At 43.9% G+C, this 18,077-nt stretch overlaps 1 long non-coding RNA gene across 1 annotated transcript; it reads left to right on the top strand.

Annotated features, from left to right (window-relative positions):
* Nucleotides 1-3,687: 3,687 nt before the first annotated feature.
* On the top strand, nt 3,688-16,444 carry LOC146894369 (uncharacterized). The gene is made up of 2 exons (XR_015002076.2): nt 3,688-4,042; nt 16,188-16,444. It is a non-coding gene; the product is annotated as an uncharacterized LOC146894369 (long non-coding RNA).
* The last annotated feature ends 1,633 nt before the right edge of the window (nt 16,445-18,077 follow it).

The raw sequence follows: 18,077 nt of genomic DNA, 5'->3' as shown, positions 1-18,077 counted from the left end.
TTTCCTTCTGGGCTGAATTACGAGCCACCTCAGAGACAAGTGACCAATGATAGGTCATGATTCATAGACTATTATCCACCCGTAATTGTGGATTTACTTATGCCTCCTTCAGGTTCATCTTTTTTTTTCTTGGTATACTTCTAAATTTATGCTAATAGGCACATAGAAATTAATGCTTGGTGTGCCTTTCTGATGAATTGATTGCTAAATCATTATGAAATGTTTTTCTTGGTCTGTGATAAGATACATCCATGTAGGCATATGCACATAACATAAAATAAATAAGTAGAAATGAAAGTCAAGTCTGGACTAGGGATATAGTTCAGAGCTAAGGCTTGTGTACTTAGCATGTGCAAAGCCCTGGACTCCATCTCCCATTTTTGTTGTATAAATTTCATGTATGTAACATGTTGTTTTATGTACAGTTCATTCCTTAACTTTAGTGTAAGCATCGATACAGCAAAACTTCTGTGTCCCAACACAATATTGTTGGGAGGGGTTGGGTCTCTTTCTCTTCCCTCTTCCCTCTTCCCTTTCCCCTCTCTCCCTCCATTCTCCCTATAACATGTGTTTTGGCTTGTTTTTTGAGACCTGAGACTGGTCTTGACATCTGGGTCCATTTGCTTCCATCTCCTAAGTGCTGAGATTTCAGGCACGTGCCAGGAAGCTTCTAGATACATCTCTTTAGAACCTGATTGATGCTCTGTTTGCTTAAAATAGCAAATGAAGTGGCCCCTCCCTGGCATCTATCAGCTGTTACCTGGGGGTCATCTGGATTCGTTTTACCTGTACTTTTTACTTTCATAAGGCTTGCCTCAAAGAGCATCTTCCCACCTAGCCTTTCCCCTTGTTAGGCTGACAAACAATTTAGCATGATCCTGCAGAAAAACACCAAGCACCCGGGAGTTGAAACACAACCTTGCATTTAGCCTTTGCCGAGCCTAAACAGCCCAATCTGCTATTTACACTATATTAAAATTTCACTCAGGAGTTCGTCATTTAACCAGCAGCACACAGGGAAAAAAAATTGCCTCACCTTTATCAGCATGAGATGTTGTCATTTAATTAACTTTTTTATTTATAAATGTAACTGGCAGCCTATTTAGTATATCACGAGCCATTCCACAGTGGAGGAAGAAAAGATGAAACACCTTATTTATCATGGAGAGTATTCAAAAAAATGAGTTTGTGTAGCACTTTGGAGAATGGTGGAGGAGATCCAGGGAAGCTGTAGAAGCCCGAAGCTGTCTCATGAAGATCACAATGGATAATTAAAGATTGCTCCGCCCACCATTCACCCTTCAAAACCTCACACCAAATCTATATTCTGCTTCATTCTAAAGCTTCCTCTCAAAAGGAATGGTGCAATGCAAATTTTGACTCACCTAAGGGACAGCTATGTGCTTAGAATAGTGATCACCTACCTCCCCACCCGTGACATCAGGGGAAATGAAAATCTTTGCTAATTAGGCACCTTTGTAATAAGGAAGCATAATGATTTCTATTATACAATCGAGTACAAGCGTTTACTTCATTATAAACTGCGATTCTTCTTTGTTATGAGAAAGCAAGAATTAATTTTTATTTTTGGATCAATAGTTGGTGTGCTGAGTTAATAGAAGTGAAATTTTAATACAGTATAAGACAGCAAATTAGGCCGCTGGGGCTTGGGAGCATCTTTCCAATCAGACTGCATGGCCACTGCCGGCTTGCATGAATCAGAGCAGGCTGCACTCTGGAGTTTTCTGGATTGTGGAGATGCTCCTGGAAAAGCAGTCTCCTGAAAGTCACAGAGGGGTTGAATGAATGCTTTCATCTCTTAGACTTGTCCCATAAAACTGGCGAGATTCTGAAATGTGTTTTCTCAAGGGGGCATAATGCATATTTGCTTTCTGCTGGGCGGGATGAGCCAATAATGATTGCAATCAATAAGAAAGTCTTTCATCAGGAGAGTTTTATGATAGCAGCTTTAAGGGTCCCCAGACGTGAGATGAACTCGGTTAAGTTTTATTGGTAATTTACCAGATATACTTCATGAAATCTACTCAGAGAACTTCAGAATTCATTTTTACCTCCAACCACCAAAGCCTCCGAAGACTAAGGAGACTCAACCCATTTCCATTCTGGCCAGCACCCGAGGATGCCAATCCATGTAAAATAGCTCCCAACCATCCAGACTTCATCTCTCACAGGGATGCTGGCTAACAGAAAGGCTTAATTTCAGCCCTAGTCCTCTTCTTGGCCTGCCCTTCCTCTAAAACCTACACATAAAGGCCTGTCTGGGTCACATCTTGCCCCTGATCCATGGCACTGTAGATTGAACCTAGGATTCATATACCAAGCAATCATATTCTATCTTTGAGCTACAACCCTAGGCCAAGATGCATCTGTTAAATGCCTGTCTTTAGAGTGTTGCTGTTTGTGGCTAGGGAAACTTTTAAGAGTTGGAGGTACCCTAAAGCAATATAGGTTATTGTCATTACTTTTGGTTGCTGTCGTAGTTTGAAAGAAAATGGCCCCCAAGGGGAGTGGTACTATTAAGAGGTATTGCTTTGTTAGAGGAAGTGTGTCACTATGGAGGTGGACTTTGAGGCCTTATATACACTCAAGCTACACCCAGTGTCTCAGACCACTTCCTGTTGCCTGCAAGATCAAAATGTAACTCCTCTACTTTCAGCTCCTTCTCCAGCACCATGTCTGCCTGCATGCTGCTATGCCTCAGCATGATGATAATGGATTGAACCTCTGAAACAGTAAGCAATTAAATGTTTTCCTTTATAAGAGTTGCCATGATCATGGTGTCTCTTCACCGTGATAGAAACTCTAAGACTGTCACCTACCAGAACTTGATGGTAAGATACTATTGTGAAAAACACCACATACTTTGGCCACAGGACAGCAGAGAAGTCAGGCTGGTATTGACCACAAAGCTTCCTTCCTGCAGCTATCTTTCATAGTACTAGAAGGTGCTATGCAGGCTCTTGCCTAATTGTGAACTCTGTTACCTACAGTAACAACTAGCATGGTGAGACATGCCATGGTGCTGTATTCGCACAACTCTCATGGGTGCAACCAGCAGTTTTCCGAGTGGACATTTTTTTAAGGTTTATTTATGTGTATGAATGCTTTGTCGACATGTATGTATATGTACCACATATGTGTTTAATGCCTGAGGAGATAAGAAAAGGGTGCCAGAACCCCTCGATCTCAAGTTATAGATGGTTGTAAGCCACTATGTGGGTGCTGGGAACAGAACCCAGGTCTACTGCAAGAGGAAAAAGTGCCCTTAGTCACTGAGCCAACACTCCAGCTCCTCTGATTGGGTTCACTCCACAGGAGGAAACACATTCCTATTACTGTAAAGCTGGCCAAACTCATGGCTGGGGAGATCACAGGCCCAGCAGTGAATTTACTACTGTTATTTTACTAAATGGATACAGTATCAAGTTGCCCTCTAAGTTCATGTCTCTATACCCATAGATTAGTGTGGCTCTCATACCTCATCAGAGAAGTTACATTGTGCAGTGAACCATGCTAAACATAGAAGTTCACATCTGACCAAAGTGCAGAAAATACTGAATGCTTGCTTAGTCTTAAATGGGACGTCTATGTCATGCCTCCTCACCTGAAAGGTCAGGGACCATCTTGTAAGAGGAAGCAGGAAGATTGTAAAAGGCAGAGGTCAGGGAGAAGCAGAGAAAAACAGCACCATAGAGGGACAGCTGGATGGAGTACACTGCTTTCTGTTACAATAACAGAATATCAGATAACATAAAAAGAAAAAAAAGGTTTTGCTTCATAGTTTGGGAGCTTTGACTTCGTGGATGATTGGTCCCATTGCTCTGGGGGACACGACAGGGCCTCTGCACTCATGAACTCACAGCAGCTGTGACTGCCTGCATAAGAGCTGAACAAGATCAAGCCAGTGAGTATTCCGGCATGGGTGACGGACAGCTCGCAAGCCCCATGCCTAGCTGAGGAACTACTGACGGTTGATGGCTTCTGGAAGGAGCGTTGGTTTTCTTCATTGGTGTGGCCCCAGGTAGGTGGACAGTGCCTCAGTAGATGGCCCCACATCCATGAGTATATGAGCAGAACAAATTGGATTTGTTGTATATATATCTATGTGTACATACATATGGGTATAACTATCTATGTGGATATGAAGTTTGGAGGGGGTGGCGGACTGAGGGTGGATCTTGGAGGAGTTAGGTAGGGGTGAATATAATTAAAATTCATTATATACATGTTTTTAAAACATGGAGTCAAAAGAATGTTTTACGTGATTGGAGGTAAGCCTTAGGAGGAGATTTATAAATTCCAGTCTCTTCCTGTTCCTTTTGCTTCCCAGTGAATGGGTCTCTTCTGCCATACTTTTCCCACCTCAGCACAAAAGCAACGGGGCTAACCATCCATGAAGCAAAACCTCTAAAACTACGAGCCAAAGCTAACTTCTCTTTTTATGTTATCATGATATTCTTTGTTTGTTTCTTTTTCAAGACAGGGTTTCTCTGTAGCTTTGGAAACTGTCCTAGAACTAGCTCTTGTAGACCAGGCTGGCCTTGAACTCACAGAAATCTGCCTGCCCCTGCCTCCCTAATGCTGGGATTAAAGGCGTGTGCCACCACCGCCCGGCATCATGCTATTCTATTACAGCATGGGAAAATGGAAGGATGTATCTGATCTAGCTGTTGCTGTAAGCAGGAGATATTCCAGTTTTGATAGTGTCTTAAATCCTAACTGTCTTTATAGGACTCTCAGGAACTCATAGAACACTTCCAACTGATTTTTGAGTTGCCGGTGAGGTAGACATATTATTTTACTTATGTCTTGCAAGGATATTTTAGAATGAGTATTCTTCTTTTGCAGAGGAGGAAATTGAGGCTTAGCAAAGTTGGCCAGCTTGCTCAAAGTCATATCAACTATTAACAGTACAGAGTAGAAGAAGGAGAGAGAACTGAGGGCTTATGCAACTTCAAGACCCATAATATTACCAGATGCTGCTTAGCTTCATGAGAGAAGGAACAAACTGTACATGTGCTTTAACCCCTTTGCTTTTCAGAACTTATCTTTAAGTTCTGAAAGATATCTTCCAAAATTTTGTTTTTCCCCCCTGCATGATTAGCATTATGAAGAACTTTATGTTTCTTCTTTGAGTTTTCCCAACCTACTTTTTGTTATAATGATGACTATATTGATTTTGTAATTGGCAAAAATAATTTCATAATAAAGGTTACTAAAATTCACCATTCAGAAGTGTTACTGTATTTTGGAATGTTAAATCTCAAGCATTCCTTCTGGCATATGGGTAGAAGGCGTAACGATTTTAAAAAATAGCCTTGCTGTTTTATAACGGTGTCTCCAAATTTACTGTCCCATCTTACACATCTTTGTCTATCGTCAAGGTTTGGTCCACGTGGCAACTATAGGATCTTCTAACCTGTAGACAGATGTGGTGTCTGTGGACTCACCAGAGATCTCACCAGAATCACTGTCTGAAGGTGTGCAGTGCAACCACAGCACAGCTTAGCCAAACCGTTCGCTGTGCAGCATCTGTGTTGTCTTACGTTATCGCTGGGTCAGTTCCCTTGAGGGAATCCCTACCCCTGGAATTGATTGAACAGATGTTCAATCCTGAGATTGTTTTAGGGCTTGTGTCTTCTCCATATTTCATGTTGAAACTCAATTCTAAGCACAGTAGCAGGAGGCGAGTAAGTCGTGAGGGTGGAGCCTCATGTGCGGAATCAGTGGTTCCATGGAAAGGCTGAAGGGTATGGCTGGCTCATTTTATGTTCTTGAGAATTTTTTTCCTTTTGGTTTTTCAAGACAAGGTTTCTCTGTGTGGCTTTGGAGCCTGTCCTGGAAATCACTATGCAGATCAGGCTGGCCTTGAGTTCACCTGCCCCTGCCTTCTAAGTACTGGAACTAAAGGCGTGTGCCAGTACCACAACCACCCAGCCTTCTCCTGTTATTCGTTTGTTTGTTTGTTTGCTTATTTATTTATGAGGCAGGGTCTCACTACGTAGCCCTGGCTGGCCTAGAATTCTTTATGTAGATCAGGCTGGCCTCAAGCTTAAAAAACCTCTTGCTCTCAAGCGCTGAGAGCCTCTTGGCTCTACCTTCTAAATTTCTCTTCCTTTAAAAGATTTCTTTGTTTGTCTCTTTTTTTCAAGACACGGTTTCTCTGTAACTTTGGAGCCTGTCCTGGAACTAGCTCTGCAGACCAGGCTGGCCTCGAACTCACATAGATCTGCTTATCTCTACCTCCTGAGTGCTAGGATTAAAAGCGTGTGCCACCACTGCCCTACTTTCTTAAGACTTTTTTTTTTACATTTATTTATTCTGTGTGTAGGGGTCATGCCTGCTGTGGCACACGTGTGGAAATGAGAGGATAGTTCTCTGGAGCTAGTTCTCTCCTTCCACTACAAGTTTCCAAGGAGTGAACACAGGACATCAGGCTTGGTAGCAAGTAACTTTTCCCACTGAGCCATCATCCCGAATCCTTTCATTTTTACTTTTTTTTTTTTCAAATTTGCTTACTTTTTACATTATGTGCACTGGTGTTTTGCTATGGGTGTTGGAACCTTTGGGACGAGAGTTACAGACAGTTATTTTTATACTTTTTTAAAAAAATGCTGCAAGATCCCCGGGGGCAGTAGGCAGCAGAAATGCTGTAGGTCCCAAATGGTGGTAGCAGGCCATGTGGCGGCAGACAGTGGGCCCTGGGAGCAGCCAGTCCCAGGCAGAGACGGCTGCCGGTCCCAGAGCAGTGGCTGGTCCCAGGCAGGGGGACACATGGTGGGTGGGCAGGAGACAGAGACATGGATAGACACGACATGCAGAGTGAGGTTGAATATTTATTCAAGGTGTTATGGAGGGGGAAGGGAGAAGGGGAGGCAGAGAGAGAGAGAGAAAGAAAGAGAGAGAAAGAGAGAGAGAGAGAGAAGAGGAGAAAGAGACAGAGAAGGGGGGAAGCAGAGAAGTGGGGAGAGAGGCAGAAGCGCTGCCTCTCAGACAGGAAGATGGAAAAGAGAGTGAGCTCAGGCTGGAAACTGAAGATCAGCCTGCCTCAGCAGACGGGGGGGGGGGGGGGGGGAGAGGGGGGGAGGGGAGGGAGTGGGCGTGGCTTGTCTCTTTAAGAGACAGAAAACCATTACAGTTGTGAGCTGCCATGTGGATGCTGGAAATTGAACAGGTCCCCTGGAAGAGCAGTTAGTGCTCTTAACTCCTGAGTCATCTCTCCATCCCTCCCCCCTCCCCTGGTTTTATTTTTAAATAGTTCACTGGGTCCAATTAGTGGTGACCCCACGCACATGGGTGTGAGACATTTATGGGAGCATGGTCACCTTACCAGAAGCCACATACTCAAAGAAAAAAAACGACTTTTCTCCCCCAGCAACCATCAGCTTGGTGGGGGGAGACATCATGGACCCTCCCCCATCTAAACTGAAATGTTGGTTGACTTGCTTTTGTGCAGGCAACCGAAGTTGCTGTGAGATCATGAATAACAGAGCGGTCGTGTCACACCCAGAAGACAATATTTCACAGCGCTTTCCCCATCCTCCAGCTCTTACACGCTCTCTGGCTCCTTCTGAAGTATTTCCTGAGCCTTGTTTGTGTGTGTTGTTTAGAGGGGCTCCTTTAAGGCTAGACATCGAGCAGCCAGTAATGCTCAGCAAGTTGGGCAGTCGTATAATCTCTGTACTAACAGCCTCCCCTGCAAAAAAGAAGCTTTTTAACCAAGGTTGAGAGCAGTACTAGAAGCATAAATATCTAAAAAGTAGTTTGATACTATTATCACTGTTAGATCCAAAGGCCCTCCTTCCCCCAGCTTCTCCTCATAATCCGAATGACTTGTCCACCGCTTGGTCTCTGGAGACATCCTGTTGCTCTCTCTCTGCCTTTGTTGTGTGGAATCTCTTGCTATCTCCACTACTCTCCCCAGCTCTCTTGCTTTTTTTTTTTTTTTTTTTTTTAGCCCTGGCCATGCCCAGTCTGCTTTCTTTCCTCTCTGTTCTAGACTCTTCTAGATGCCTCTGGATCTTCTCTCTCTTTTACCCACAATAAAAACCTTCCCTCTAAGGGAGCAGCCATATCAACAGTTTCTTTACTGCGACCTTCACATACAATCACTTAGCATAAACAACAACAACAACAAACAGTAGTGGGTTCCCCCCAGGAATGCGTGGCCCCCTAGCTGTGGGCTTTTGACCAGGTTTAAAGTACCAGGTATTAATTCTTTCTTTTGGAACAGGTCTCAAATCCAATCATAAAGTGGTTGTTTACCCTATAGCAGCTGGGCCATGTTCTCACCAGTAGGCACATCCTGCCTGGCAGGTCTGCTCAATAGTGTGCAGACACCTCTGCAGGGTAAGAACACTGGTGATCCCCCGCTCCAAAGAGACCTGCATAGCTTCTTCCAACACTGTGAAGAGTGAGGTCCTTTTGCCCTTCCTGCCTTGTGCCATGAGGATGCAGTGTCCCTTCCTTACGGAGGGAGAAGCATTTGAATTGCCCTCTTAGAAGCAGAGACTGGATCCTCACTAGACAAAATCTGCCAGCACCTTGATATTAGACCTCCCAGCCAGATACGTGGGACGTAATTTTCTATTCTTTGAGAATTTCCCAGTGTGCAGTATTTTGTGCAAGATGACCAGACACATAAGCCTAAAGTTTGGGATGTTTTCGGCAGAGGCTCTACAGAGGGCGCTGAGAAGGAGCAGGAGGAAATAGAGGATCACAGGATTGGGAAGAAGGATCATAAAAATTGCAGGAGGAGCGTGACTGATTAGGGCGAGGGAAGGTTACTTCCTATTGTGATCGCTTTCACTCACCAGCTGAATTCCGAAGTTTCTTTCTGACTCTGGCTTAGTTCGGCTGTTCTTTGGATTTATGGTCATATGCCCTCCCTCCTTCCCTGCTGCATTTTTATTTCTGTTTTTCTTTAGCTTCAAGTTGTCATGCATTTGTGTGAGTTTCCTATGGCATTGCTCTCCAGAACACATCTGCATGCTTTGTGGGTTAGCAAGACGATGTTGAGAAGGTCCAGGTCCTGCCAGTGTGTTAGGTGTTGTCTTGCTCCTCTGTCACTTCAGACACAGTGAGGGGGCTGGACAGATGACTCAGTAGTTAAAATTACTTGCTGTTCTTGAAGAGGACCCAGTTTCCGCTCCCAGCACCCATGTCAGGTGGCTCACAGCTGCCTGTACCTCTACCTCCTGGGGAATCCAGCGCCTCTAGTATCTGCTGGCACCTGCATGCACATGCACATATTTGCACACACACACACACACACATACACACACACACCTCAAATACATTTTTGTGCTGGTGAAATGGCTTAGCAGATAAAGACACCTGCTAATAAAGCAGTCACCAGAGTTCAATCCTGGAAACCCACATGGTAGAAGAAGAGAATCAACTCCAGAGAGTTGTCTTTTAACCTCCACATGTACACTGTGGCACATATGTGCCCACACTCACACACAAACATATATATGTGTATATATATATATATATATGTTTTATATATATGCTATACACACACACACATATATATATATACATAAAATGAATGGATGAATAAACAAAATCTTTAATAAAGACTGCAATAAAGGGGATTGATGTTCTGACTGGAAGTTTGGGCAAAACAGCTCCTTTAAATTCAGGCTTTCTCGATTTTCTACAAGTCTTTATTTATTTATTTTGTTTAGCTTGGAGACTTTCTGGAATCAGAAGCATTAAATATAACTGACCTTAGAATATATTAAAGATAGAAAAGAAAGATACCACTGCTTAATGTGCAACCTAACCATCCCCAATACTAAAACTTTATGTTCGCCCGTAAAACTTCTCTCTTAGGATGAAAACAACTGAGCGTCCCATCAAAGCAGGGGAACTCACTAAAGAGTAAAGGTATCCCTTGCTGGCAGAGGAGAAGACGTTTGATAGCCCCCTATTCCTCCTGGCCATTTCTGTGATGAAAGTTTCATGATACATCTGTCCCCAGCTAAATCCTGTGGTGACTGAAATACACAGTGGCAGTCCCCGGCAGCCAGCTGAGGGTTATCGAGTGACAGGGTACCCAAGTGGACCTCATGATCCAAGCTGTCTGTTTCTGGGGTTTCTAGTTTCGTTTTTCTTTGTGAAACAATGGACATTGAAACAGAAATGGAGATCAATATAAAGAGGAAAGGAAGTGGGGGCCAGGCTTGTGTGCATCTGTAACCCAAATCGACAGCGATAGTGTGCCCAAACCCCGTCAGGGGACAGTGCTCTCTGCAGTGAACCCCAGATGTGCTAACATCAAAATGCTGGTGACATTTGAAATGCATTTGATAGAGGCATATCTCTGGACAGCTTGTTTTTTTTTTTAACAATAGTTTATTAATCTTGAAAACTTCTCTGATGATGCCAGATTGGTCCAGACCTCAGCTACAGATGGTGTGGGAGAATTGTCTGTATTCTGTCAATCATGTATTTTAATAAAACGCTGATTGGCCAGGCAGGAAGTATAGGTGGGTCAACCAGACAGGAAGTAGAGGCGGGGCAATGAGAATAGGATAAGGCTAGGGAGGAGAAAACTCCCTTAGTCACTCCTGTACAGACCACCGAAGAGACAGCATGTAACCTGCCCAGCTGAAAAAGGTATGGAGCCATTATGGCTAACATAGATCAGAATAATGGGTTAATATAAGTTATAAGAGTTAACAAGAAGCCTGACCCTATGGGCCAATCAGTTTATAACCTTATGGAGTCTTGTGTGTGATTTTCTTTGTTGCTTACTGGCTGTTGGGGTACTGGGAGGGACGGAAACCCCAACAAGCTGGCCCTCATGCTACATATGGCGCCAACGTGGATAACTGAATCCACATAAAGCGTGAAAAGCTTGGGAAAGAATAGACTAAAGCATGTTTTCTTGGTAGCAGCAATTTCTCAGGTCTGCTCTGTTTGCTAGAGCAAGCAAACACTCTCATCTAAGGGAGGCTTCCTGACTCAGCCTTAACTGCAAAACCTTGCAGCTCATTAAGAGGTCCTGCCACGAAACACTTAAATGCTGTTGGTGAAAAGCTGAACACATGCTTTTCAGTTTTCAGTCGTAGCAGGAAAAAAGCTGTGCTGTTTTAAAATGCCGGCTTTCTGGGCTGTCCTGCCAGAGCAAACTCTGACTCTTTCAGGCAGGCAGTCCGACTGAGTGTGGTCTGTGAGCAGAATGCTGCAGCTTGCTTGCTGGCAAGGACTTTAAAACGCCATAGAATTGTGGCAATGAACACAGCTCTGGCTGGTACCTCAGCCTTGAGGCTGAAATGCTAAGGAATGAGCTGGATCTAGCTGTCAAAGCCACGGCTCTCCATATTGCTTAGTAAATTAATGGCTCATGTGGTCAGAAAAATAAAAATATACATTAAAGAGAGATTCAAAGAGGAAGAAAACCTCTAAATGGTTTACATTGTGCATATGCAGGCTAAAAGTTAAAGTTCTTAAAGTTAAAAGGAAAGAAAGAGAGTAGTTGGGTGTGGTGGTACACACCTTTAATCCCAATGCCTGGGAGGCAGAGGCATATTGACCTCTGTGACTTCAAGGGGTAGAGGTAGATTGACCTCTGTGACCTCAAGGTGTGGTAGTACACGCCTTTAATCCCAATGCCTGGGAGGCAGAGACAGATCTCTGTGAGTTCAAGGTGTGGTAGCATACACCTTTAATCCCAGCACTGGGGAGGCAGAGACAGGAGGATCTCTGTGAGTTCAAAGACAGCCTGGTCTACAGTGTTATTCCAGGACAAAGATATACAAAGATCCTGTCTCAAAAAGCAAAAGTAAAAATAAAAGAAATAGAGGTTAAAATAAAGCCACATAAAGATGGAAAATGCACAGAGAATCTTCATACTGTATGCTATTATGCTCTCTTTAAATTGTTTGATTGCTGAGGAAGGAGCAACAACTGCTAAAAGACTTTTGTTTATAAATGCTGAAGAATTAATCCAAGATAGACATTTTGAAAATACCTTGGCTTCAAAACTGAAGTCAAAAGGTTTGTTACTTTGGAGAAGAGATTTTGCTTGTGTTTCCACAGAAAATGAGAGCCTCTGGATTTATTCAGAGTTAAGAAAATTCATCTTTGGCCAAGGGAGACCACCTGAGCAATCTCCGGTAGGAACAGATGGCCCAGATGTCTGAGTTCTACATACAGAACGGATTCAAGGCGCTACCTGAGATGATCAGGTCTCACAGGATACTCCAGTCAGGACTTGATTATAACTCTAAATTTTCTTTAGGTCCCCATAAGATCATCAGCGCCCCCAACCAGCAGGAAGGAGCCTGAAATACTACGCCCACATTCCCAACAAATGGACTATGGGTATTTTCTTTTGTTTAAAAAAAAAAGAGGGAAATGGTGTGGGAGAATTGTCTGTATTCTGTCAATCATGTATTTTAATAAAACGCTGATTGGCCAGGCAGGAAGTATAGGTGGGTCAACCAGACAGGAAGTAGAGGCGGGGCAATGAGAATAGGATAAGGCTAGGGAGGAGAAAACTCCCTTAGTCACTCCTGTACAGACCACCGAAGAGACAGCATGTAACCTGCCCAGCTGAAAAAGGTATGGAGCCATTATGGCTAACATAGATCAGAATAATGGGTTAATATAAGTTATAAGAGTTAACAAGAAGCCTGACCCTATGGGCCAATCAGTTTATAACCTTATGGAGTCTTGTGTGTGATTTTCTTTGTTGCTTACTGGCTGTTGGGGTACTGGGAGGGACGGAAACCCCAACAAGCTGGCCCTCATGCTACACTACAGACATACAAATTCAGATGGAAGTTTGCTACCTCACCTACTTCGCAAAGTAATAGTGGTAGGTTCACATGTTTTGTGATGTGGATGACGATAGGCCACGCACTTCTAAAATCTTCTGTCTCACCACACACATGCATGTTCTCTCACATACGCTCACACATACACATGCATGTACACACACACACACACACACACGTTGTTACAACTTTCACTTCTTTACACTGAGTCAATTCAAACTGGTTGACTTTTCTCTTCGTTCTTGGTCCTGCTTCTTTGTGTGCCTGATAGTTTTTCTTCTGCAATTCAGAGATTATGAGTTTTTAACCTTTTTGGGTGCTAGATATTTTTTTATTTCTGCATACAAATTTCCCCTCTTTAATGGGAGTGCTGAGATTGAACCTAGGGTCTCAAACATGCTAAGCACAACTCCATCCCAGCCCCCTCTTTATGTGTTTTTAGACTTTTAAAATAAAAGGCAACTAACACACTTGACAAAATCTAAGCCTTTCTGGTTTTGTATTTAGTCTCTTCTCAGGTAAGACTTAGAATTTTAACCAGATGGAGACTTTTGCCCCACTATGAAGAAGACTGTCTCTGGGCACTCTACAAAGTGCTCTTGTCCTTGAGCGCCCCCACTGGCTGGAGGAAAGGAGTGTCAGGGCCCGGAGAGCTCTCTGTGGCTTATTCGCTCTGGTAGGCTGCTTCTCCCAGTCTCAAGTAGTTTCCTCAGCCATGTGCACCAATCAGGGCTCAGGTAAAGACAGAGGGAGCCAGATGTGGTGACACACACGCGCCATATCAAGCTGAGACAAGAGGGTGACGAATTTGAGGCTATCCCGCACGACGTAGAAAAACACCACCACCTCCACCGCCACCACCAAACCCAAACAAACAAGCAGACAGACAGGGTGGCTCCTCAGTGTGTCTGTTAAGTTCTCTGGGCAATTGTCTCTTCTTCGCCTGCCGACAGCGTGGTCATTCAGGAAGCCCTGCTCTTCCCAACTCTAAGAGAACTTTGTGTAGGAGCTAGGCTCTCCAGGGAGTGGACTGAGATAACGGTGAGGCTTATCTTGTATGTTTCCCCTTTCGGGATCACTTCCCTTCATTGACTTAGGTCTTGTATTTTGAAGACCATTGTTTCTCCTGTATTTTGCCTTTGCTGTTATTGTTACCCAGGCACAGAGTAGAGTAGATCCCTGTTACAGTGTCAAGGCCACAACAGATTCTAATTCTCAGTCATTTTTTTTTTATTTTATTATTTTAATTCTGTGTGTTTGTTTTGGGGGTGGGAGTATGTACAAGTGAGCACATGGCTGCAGAGGCTAGAAGAGGGCATCAGATCCCCTGGTACTGGAGTTACAGGCAGTTGTGAGCTGCTCAACATGGGTCCTGGGAACTGAACTCACGTCCTTTGGAAGAACAGTCTTAACCATTCAGCCATCTCTGGCCCATTTCTCAGTAATTTTAAAAATTTGTTGACTGTGTAAATGAAATGTGGTTCTGACTTTAGTGGAATCCATTGCTTAACTAAGTTTGCTTACCATCCACGTGACGGGAACTTATTAAATTATTATAGATAAAAATTGTTCTATCTCTTGAAAAGCATGACCAAGAGAGCTCAGCAGCTCCTGAGGACTAAGAAACCATTTGACTATTTTGTCAAGACATCTTGTGTTAAGAAATAAATTAAGTCTGCATTTTGTTTTTTTCTGTCCTTCTATTTCTCTGCTAAAGATTTCAAATTCCAAGCTCGGCTGGTCCCCTTAGGCTGGATGTTCTTGTTGTAGCTTGAGAATGGCAAGATGCCTTGGATGACAGACCCATCAAGGCGGATCTGTGGCAAGAAGATAAAACTCTGTTAGGGAGCAGGGCTGCTATTTCCAAAGAAGGAAGAGGTACCGTGCAGCTGGGCAAGGGTCTCCTGCTGCGGGCATTTGGGAAGCTGGTGCTAGACTGTTTTAGTTTGAAGCTTTTATTGCCTGTGGCACCATGGAGGGGTAAGTACACTGTTGCTCACTGTCCACCGGACACTAAGCTGTGGCTAATGAGACACCCCTCAAATGCCTGTTGTTTCCCCCTAGTCTCAGAACTTCCCTGTAACATACATTGGACTCTGTCCTGAACCTCTGAAACTGTTCTTATACAGAATGTTTTTTAATACTAGGGTGGTTACCAGACAGGGCAAGCTTGAAGGCCTCTGTCTGGGAACCAGGCCAGGTTGGTAGGTTGGGCAAAGCACATGATGTGCAGGTAAGAGGTTATGAGGGCGAAGGTTCAGAAAGGAGAGTTGAAAAAGTGTAGTGTGTGCATGTGCGAGTGTGTGTGTGTGTTGAAATCCAGAGGGCATAATTCATTTTTAGATTTAGATTTTTGATAGCAGATAATCCTAATACATACAGATGGAAACTGAGACTAATCCCATAAGTACACCGAGCCTGGGGACCTATTTAGAGAACCTCACAAGATGGGTGTCGCACCCTGCTCCGGACCTCATACACAGGAGAGACATTAACTCCATGACGCCTGGTGAACTTTGAGGTTGGATTGTTAGCTTTCATGTGGCTGGTGATTACAGCGCCAATCTATGGGAAGCGCCCCGCTCCAGTGCCCGTTAGCTTTCCTGTAGCTGGTGATTACAGAGCCAATCTGTGGGACGTGCCCCACTCCAGTGCCCGTTAGCATTCCTGTGTCTGGTGATTCCAGTGCCAATCTGTCCAAACCGCCCTTCTCCGGTGCCCGTTTCCATTTACACTTCTGTGTTAGAACACTTAGATGCCATGGTGCTATTTTTAGACTCACATGGCAAATTAATACAGTGAAACATAGAATTTTGGGCGTAACCAGACTCATTCTCATGCACCTATGCCATAGTACGAGGGATTTCGGAAAGACATCATAAGATCACAAACAGAAGATTACGTAATAACTTTTTGTTTTGTGATAATGCCATAAATGAAAAGAATTGTCTTTCTATTTTTCGTCTGAGTGGGAAGACGCTGAAATGCCTCAGTGGACCCCCACCTTCTCTTTCATAACAAACATTTCTTATTGAAAATGTAAGACATTTATGAATTGTGTTATCAGTTGGCAAGACACACCCACACTCCACCTCTTGCACTGTGTGGCTCCACAGGTCACTCAAAGGCTCTTCAGGGAAGGCCTCGCTGCTGTGCCATCTGACGGCTCTGCTATGCCTAGCTCCGGTCTACTTAGGCTGCTGAGCTGAGGACTACAAAGCGGCTCCAGCCATTGACTGACTGGGTCGAAGGCCCAGCCATCTCTGCCTGTCTTGGAGCTGTTTCAGTGATGGGGCTCAGCTGTGCACTCCCACTGAGCAGACAGGAACTTTGACAGATCTTCTTAGACAGTCCTCTCCTCTCTTCTCCTTCTAGGTGTTTCTCTCCATGTGTCATTGTTCTCCTAACTTCATCCCACACCTGCTTCTGACCCAGCTAACCAGGGGGTATGACGGCAAGGATGCGGTTTGATGTCACCATCTGAACACACTCGCGCGGCAGCGGATGAAGACAAGATTATGCAGTCTCCCAGGTGTCCGTGTTGCCTCCCTTCCGGGACCAGTGTTCTGACTCAGTATCAGGAACCAGTTAGCTCTGTTGCTAGCCTTTGGATAAATACTACTTCAGGATTATCTTTGTGTCTGATTTTTTATGTAAGAATGCACATCATTTCATATTCCTTTGAGGTGGTGGTGTGAATATTCAGGTAAACGGTCACGTTTAAAAATGATTCTTTTTGAGTATATGTATGTGTGTGCTTGTGTACATGAGCGTCAGTGCCCGAGGAGGTCTGAGACTTTGGGGTTCTCTGGAGCTGTTTACAGGTCTTCTGATGTGGGTGCTGAGAACCGACCTCTGGTCCACTGTGACCCTTAAATTATCTCTTATCCTCAAAGCCACATCTCCAGCCTTGCTTATCACTTTTCCATCTTTCCACCCCGAGATTCTGTCTCTGAGGATCCTTCTGCTTCCACATATGCACACGCGGCACATGCCTAGGATGACAGAATGAATCTTCTTCAGCTTAATTTTCAATACAACGTAGGACCGAGATATGATCATAAAATTACATAGACTTGTCCTCACATTAACAGCTAAGGCTAGGACAGGCGGCGATCATTGCTTCTATTTGTCTCAGGCTTGCCACGGTTCTCCACTCTAACTGCCGCTAGATCTGAGTCTCCAAGGATAGATCAACCTTTAAGGCTGTTGCCGAGGACAGGGACTGGTTTCAGACGACGCCCGATGGATCGTCGATAGCACCACCTGTGCTAAGTGGATCTTTCCAGCGTTTTAGTTAAATCAATTCCCCAGCTCTGCCCTAGAGAAATGAACATCTTATCACACACCCCACTCCAAGTTTTTCTTCACTCATTAACTGTAGTGTTCCAGATTTCTGTTTTGATTTTTACTCTCCTACCCAGCTTAAGAGAACACTTCAAAATAATAAAGGGAAACTTGAAGCCATTTCTATTACCTACAGACACTGGTGAGTCTTGTTAGCAGCCTCGGCGAGAGGAGAGGACTCTTTATTTATAGCTCTATTGACGCTGTCCATCTTTGAGAACAATTTTGAAAAGCTAACTTTCCATTCCTCCTGGAGGCAGACCTGCTTGCTGGAGATGGCTGTGCTGTCTGTAATATATGACTTTATTTCAAACCCTTGAAGCCAAAATACTGGTTCAGAATAGTTAGCCTTTTTTTTCTTCTCCTGAAAGCACTTGCAGTCATGGGGGAAGATCAATGGCATCAGGATTCTTGTACCTTCAAATGTCATTTTTTCCCCTAACGCAAGGATGTGTCCATATCATTGACTACCTTATCGGTTGTCTTAGTCTGGGGTATGAGGAGGGGTTCAAACACCATCCTGTTCTCTGTTAAGAAATGTGAACGAGTTACATAAATGGATTTATATCAAAGACTTTTATACTTATATATTTCAAAATCTAAATGATATTCTTTTCCCCCTCAAATACCCTAAAAACATTTTTGTGGCTGATACTTTAGAGTGGAGGCGGTGAGAAAGAATATTATTTGTTAACCTGGGTGATTTTTTTTTTTTTTGAGGCCTGGTCTGAAAGCCACAGTGAAGTTTTGCAGCCTATCGTGAAGCTTTGTTTAATTAAATGTGCTTAAAATATGGACTGACTGTTCAAGAACGTTAAAATGAACACCCCTCAGCACATCTTCATGGATGGAAAAGCCAGGGTGATGGATGAGCTGGGAAGAGAGTTCCCGGTTCCCCCACCTGGTAGAGCTGTGGCG

The sequence above is a fragment of the Myodes glareolus genome, chromosome 6, assembly GCF_982192425.1.
Source record: "Myodes glareolus chromosome 6, mMyoGla1.1, whole genome shotgun sequence".
NCBI lineage: Eukaryota > Metazoa > Chordata > Mammalia > Rodentia > Cricetidae > Myodes > Myodes glareolus.
The sequence above is the reverse complement of the archived record's forward strand: the minus strand, read 5'-3'. Positions and strand labels throughout refer to the sequence as shown.